Here is a 6,875-nt window from a genome sequence, read left to right on the forward strand (position 1 = left end):
CAGGACCCCAGGATCACAACCTGAGCCCAAGGCAGATGCTTAATTACTGAGCCACCCAAGCACCCCCTTTTTATTATTTCTTACAACTGACTATGAATATATAATTATTTCAAAATAAAAGTGTAATTAAGAAAAGAATGCCTTTAATGCCAAGATAAAAAAAAATAATAATAATATGGTTTCTTCCTTGGAAGTGTCTGGTCTAGTCAGGGAGGAAGATGCATAGACAATAATGACTTCCCAAAGTGATGTTGAGTTATTCGAAGTTCTGTGTGCCTATGAAGGAGATGAGAACAGATGAGTGAAAAACTCGGTCAGGAGCTCTGCTGGATTAGAGACAGATTTACAGAAGAGGTCACATTTGAGCCGAGGGTGAGTAGGAATGGTGCCCAAGAGACCTAAGTAGGGAAAGAGGTAAACAAAGGCCAGTGGTGTGTAAGGAGCTGCAGCCCTATGCACTGGAGTGAAATTCATCCTGTTCTATGTTATTAAGATGGGCACATGGGTGAGTTGAACACATTGCTGAAGTGACCAGAAGTTAATTGGAAAATCCTCCGGTGAAGAGGAAATCTATAGGTTTAATTCAATCTCAATTAAAAAAAAAAAGTTTTTAAATAATTGACAAGCTGAGGGGCACCTGGGTGGCTCAGTGGGATGAGTGTCCACCTTCAGCTCAGGTCATGATCCACTGAGCCCCGCATAAGGCTCCCTGCTTGGTGGGGAGCCTGCTTCTCCCTCTCCTTTTGCCCCTACCCCTCACTAGTGTTCTCTCTCTTGCTCTGCTCTCTTTCTCTCAAATAAGTAATTTTTTTTTAAACTTTAAAATAATATTTGTTTAAAAATTTTTTTAAATATACAATTCTATAAATACATACTTAATCAACCAAAACCAAAACAGTGCCTCCTAGGAATATGGAAGTAGGGCAGGGAGGGATAGAATACAAAGGAGTACGAGAGGATTTGGGGGTTGGGGGGGTGAAGGAATATGCATTACCTTGACTGTATTTTCACGATGTATACCAGTGTTAAAACTCATCAGGTTGTACACATTAATTGTGTACAGTTTATTGTACATCAATTAAGCACCAGTAAAGCTGTTACAAAAAAAAAAAAAAAAAAAAAAAAAAAGCACAGTTAGGGGACATCAAGGTAGCTCAGTCGGTTAAGCTCCTGACTTGATTTCAGCTCAGGTCAAGATCTCTGGGTTGTGATATCGAGCCTGTGTAGGCTCTGCCCTCAGCAGGGAGTCTGCTTGAGATTCTCTCTCCCTCTGCCTCTCCACCTGTTCGTTCTCTCATACTCTCTGTCTCTAAAAAATAAATAAGAGGGGTGGGAGGTCGGGGTACCAGGTGGTGGGTATTATAGAGGGCACAGATTGCATGGAGCACTGGGTGTGGTACAAAAACAATGAATACTGTTATGCTGAAAATAAATTTAAAAAACTTTTTAACCTCCCCCCAAATACAGCTACATAGCAATAATACTGTGTGTTTTTTTGATGGATTACAGAGCTCTTTGTGATCTTGACAGAATCCTGATGATGGATGGAGTCACACACTATTTTCCTGGTTTCTTAGATGAAACAATGAGGCTGAGAGAAGTGGCAGGGCTTTCCCAAAACCGCATCACCAGGAAATAGGTGAACTGGGCTGGGGCCCAGGCCTAGGTTGGATCGGTTAGGGTCAAAAGGCCTAGAATTTGTTCCCAACCTGTTCCAGCCATTTATTAGCTGGATTCCTTACATTATATCTCCCTTTTTTTCTTTATGTTTCTTTCTACTGTGAAATGTATCCTAGGTGCAAGAACATATATAAAATTTAAATATACAGTTCATTAAATAACTATACAATGAACAGCCATGCAATCATCTCACAGGTAAGTCAAGAAACATTACCAACCCGGGGCTCCCTGTGAGACTCCTTCCCAATCACAATCTCATCCCTGCACTACCCCTTCTCCATGTAACCACCACCTTCCTGCACTACCCCTTCTCCATGTAACCACCACCTTCCTGAGCCCTCACTGGCTCCCTCCAGGATTACTGTAATATCTTTCTAATTCTCTTTGTTCTACCCTTGCCTCCTTCCTTCTCAGCACAGCAGTTAGAATATTCCTTTAAAGAGGCACCTGGCTGGTTGAGTGGGTAGAGTATGTGACTCTTGATCTTGGGGTCATGAGTCTAAGTAAGTCCCGTGTTGGGTGTAGAGCTTACTTTAAAAAAAAAAAAAAAAAAGAGGGACGCCTGAGTGGCTCAGTTGGTTGGGCAGCTGCCTTCGGCTCAGGTCATGATCCCAGCGTCCTGGGATCAAGTCCCACATTGGGCTCCTTGCGCGGAACAAAATCTTAAAAATAAAAAAATTTTTAAAAAAATAAATAAATAAATAAAAAGAAAGGAAAAAAGGGCACCTGGGTGGCTCAGTGGGTTGAGCCTCTGCCTTCGGCTCAGGTCGTGGTCTCAGGGTGCTGGGATTGAGCCCCACATCAGTCTCTCTTGCTCGGCAGGGAGCCTGCTTCTCCCTCTCTCTCTGCCTGCCTCTATGTCTACTTGTGATCTCTCTCTGTGTCAAATAAATAAATAAATATCTTTTTTTTTTTTTTTTTTTTTGTCAGAGACAGAGGGAGAGAGAGTGAGCGAGCACAGGCAGACAGAGAGGCAGGCAGAGGCAGAGGGAGAAGCAGGCTCCCTGCCGAGCAAGGAGCCCGATGTGGGACTCGATCCCAGGACCCTGGGACGATGACCCGAGCCGAAGGCAGCTGCTTAACCAACTGAGCCACCTAGGCGTCCCAATAAATATCTTTTTAAAAAAGGATGTTAAAAAAAGTAATAAAATTGCCCTATTAAAAACATATATTTCTTTTAAAATACAAGTCAGATCCTGTCATTTTTATGTTCAAAACCCTACAGTTTCACACAGAATAAAAGCTACTCTCCCCATCACTCCCTGTGCTCTGGCCACCTGGCCTCTTAACTCTTCCTTGAACAGGAAAATAGCAGACATGCTCCTCCTGGGGCCTTCACTCTGGGTGTTCTTGCAGCCCCAAATGGCTTGAAATTGGGTCTGGACTGCTCCCACCTGGCTACTTAACTGACCTTCTCCCCTCCTTCCTGTATTCAAATTTCTCCTCTGTAATGAGGCTTCCCCCAACCACCCTATTTAAACTGTAACCTTGGGTGCCTGGGTGGCTCAGTGGGTTAAGCCTCTGCCTTCGGCTCAGTTTTAGTATATGTGCTGCCGAAGGGAGCACTCTGCCTTCGGCTCAGGTCATGATCTCAGCGTCCTGGGATCGAGTCCTGCATTGGGCTCCCTGCTTGGCAGGGAGTCTGCTTCCTCCTCTTTCTGCCTGCCTCTCTGCCTACTTGTGATCTCTGTCAAATAAATAAATAAAATCTTAAAAACAAACAAACAAAAAAACAACTGCAACCTCTTTGTCCTTGGTTACTGCTGTTTCCTGGATAAAATGGGAGCTAAGCAAGGCTGAACATCTTTGCTTGTCCGATTCATTGTTGCTCCCGCGCCTACAACAGAACACACTGCAGGTGTTCAGTCAAGATGGATTGAAGGAAAGAACTAGAATCCAGTTTTTTTGTAATAACCATTTCCTTGCTTTTCTTGGCACCTTTCCCACCTATGTATCCATTCCAAATAGTTAGAACTTAGGGGGCACAACAGTGGCTCAATCATTAAACATCTGTCTTCAGCTCAGGTCCTGATCCCAGGGTCCTGGGATCGAGCTTCATGTCGGGCTCCCTGCTCAGTGGGGAGCCTGCTTCTCCCTCTCCCACTCCCCCTGCTTGTGTTCCCTCTCTCATCATCTCTCTGTCAAATAAATAAATACAATCTTTAAAAAAAATAATAGAATTTAGGTTTGTTTGTTTGTTTTAACTCAATGTAAATTGAAACATACTGCATATGTACCTTCTATGTTCTATTTTCTTTTGCTCAACATTATGTTTTTGGGATTCATTCAAGTTGTTGTGTGTGGCTGCAATTCATTCATTTTCCCCTGCTGTCAAGTTTTTCCTTGCATGAATCATATCACAACCTATCCAACCATTCAACCTTTGAAGGAAGTCTGGGCTCTGCCTAGTTTTGGACAATCTCCCAGGCATTTCCAGGCACACATGTATATGAGACTCTCCTGGGTATACCTAGGAGTGGCGCTGCAAGTTCTTCGTGTATGTGTCTCTTCAGTTTTATGAGATAATGCCAGATGGTTTCCAAAGTGACGCATCCATCTGCCCTCCCTAGGTCTGCCCATCTGCAGCCTGGTCTCTCCTTTGGGCCCTTGTGTCGCCTGTATTACCTTTGTAAAATAAGGATTGGACAAAGGGATTTCTGAGGTCTCTTTTGAGTCTGATGTTCCGTGATTCTGTGATCAAGGAGGCCTAAAAAAGCAGCACCACATCCTTGAGGCAGCGCTTAAGTTCCAGGGAGAGAGGCAAGTGCAACTCGTGCATGGAAGGAGGCCTTCAAGCCCCCACGGTTGAGGCATAGTCCTAGACTCTAAAGACTGGAGTCAAGGTAGGGACTCTGGCCCTCACAAGGCTAGCAATTCTCATCTGTACCACAACTTCTGCTTCTGCCTGCCCTTCCAAGAATTTCCAAACACAGAACATGGCAGAGACGCAAGAGCAAAAGTAATAAATTCGTTCAGAGATGAAGTTAACAATGTCAAGTCAAAGTCAAGGGTAAGTGATGTGTTTTGGGGAGGAGCTGCAGGTTCGGTCTGGACAGGAAATGGCATACAGTCTTCCTAAGGGGAGGCATTTTGAAAGAGGAAGAGAAGAAGGAATTTCCCAGGAACACACCTGGTGAGGATGAAGCAGTGTCAATTTTAAAAATTTTTTTATTTATTTTATTTGAAAAAGAGAGAATGCAAAAGAGAGAGCAAGAGCAGGGGGCAGAGGGAGAAGCAGACACCCTGATGAACAGGGAGCCCAATGTGGGGCTTGATCCCAGGACCCCAAGATCATGACCCAAGCTAAAGGCCGGTGCTTAACCGACTGAGCCACCCACGTGCCCCAATGGCAATTTTTTAAAAAAGATTTTATTCATTTATTTTATAGACAGAGATCACAAGTAGACAGAGAGTCAGGCAGAGACAGAGAGTGGGAAGCAGACTCCCTGCTGAGCAAAGAGCTTGAGTGAGGAACTCGATCCCAGGACTCTGAGAGCATGACCTGAGCAGAAGGCAGTGGCTTAACCCACTGAGACACGCAGGCACCACCACCCCCACCTCCGCCCAGACCCATTGGCAATTTTTAAGACAGAGTGAGGGCAGAGCTGGGAGCAGACTCTGGGAAGAGGTCAGACAGGAGCTGCTTGAGCTGGCTGGAGAATGTTTCCTGTGCCCAGAAGCTGGCTCTGGCCACACCTCCCTGGGGAGTTTCCCCAGGACACCCCGGGGTCTTGGCCTTTGGTTCCAATTGGAGATTGGTCGGTGCTGGGCAAAAAGTGAAAACTGCAAGACTGAGAAGCTGCCCGGTTCTTTACAGGGCAGGTCATGATGGGCCTCCGGTGTAAACCCCTATGTCTGGTTGTTGCTGGGAGACATGTGGGTTTAGAACTGCACACACAGGTAGATGCTTATCCTGGCTGCATCTCTTCCTTCCTCTTCCATCCTCCTATAATTTCTTTCCTTCGTTTACATGTTCATTCTAGCATTTATTCAGACATATATACGGTGAGTGCTTAATGTGTGTGCCTACCCCCAGGATGTCAAAAGGAACAGGGCACCGTCCTGGGTTTTGAGGCGCTTCCAGCCAAGTGGGGGGAGAATCACTAGATCTGATTTTCTTTCCCTCCTCCTCACCTACTAGGTGGTAATGGACAGGGCGAGACACCTGCCAAAGGGTCAGTTGCTCACCTGCAAACCGTGACGAAGCTTGGCTCAAGGGGTTGCCGTGTGAAGTCTGCTTTGGCACCCATCCCTTTCACGTAATAGGTGTTCAATGAATAGTAACTAAAGTGGATTAAATCTAGGAGGGAGGCAGTGGGTAGTCCAGTGCTACTGGGGTGGAATGCCTGTGGCCTGGGCACAGAGATTGTGCCTCTATTCTCCTGTATCTGTTGACATGGACTTGTCTTCCAGCCCAATATAGAAGAAGAGGGAGGTGATTCAAATGGCAAACACAGGAGAGTTTAGAGCTTTTAAGTCAGGAAGGTAAGAAAATGGGGCCCAGATTAATCATTTTGGAGCAGACAAGTTTCTGCGCGAGCATGGTGGGGTAATGAGACAGTTTTTCCTGGAGGGATTGAGAGCTGTTGGGGAAAGACCTAGGATGGAACCACTCAGAGAACTGAAAAATCCCACTGCTTGGCTGGCTCGTGGAAACTCTGGTCCACACCTCTCCTCTCTCACTTCCTAGGAAGCTCCTTTCTTGTTGCCCCCTTCCAGAATTACTCACATGTAGGCCTGGCAACTCCTATATGGGGAACACAATCTCTCAGCAAATATTTACTGAGTGTTTACTACATACCAGACCCTATTCAAAGTGTTGAAGACAGAGCAGTGAAGAAAACAAAGAGCTTGATCTTCAGGTACATATGCACATGTATAGCAGATGGACAAATTGTTAGAACTGGAATTGCTGGGGCAAAACCATGGGCATTGAAAATTATTATCGATATTGGCAAACTGGTGAACATTTTGTTACAGTTTATGTTCTACATAACTCTACAGTTATGGATGAGGCTTTCTGGATGAGTGTATCTTTCTGACCAGAAGGATCATTTCTACACAAGTGATTCCTCCTGACTACAACCTTCTTGCTAGCCTCCAAACATCTGGAGTTGCTATCTCCCCAATGCCACAAATGGAGAACTTTTTTTTTTTTTTGAGTACTTCTACAATTATTATTATTATTATTTTTA

This window comes from Mustela lutreola, chromosome 15 (assembly GCF_030435805.1).
Source record: "Mustela lutreola isolate mMusLut2 chromosome 15, mMusLut2.pri, whole genome shotgun sequence".
Taxonomy (NCBI): domain Eukaryota; kingdom Metazoa; phylum Chordata; class Mammalia; order Carnivora; family Mustelidae; genus Mustela; species Mustela lutreola.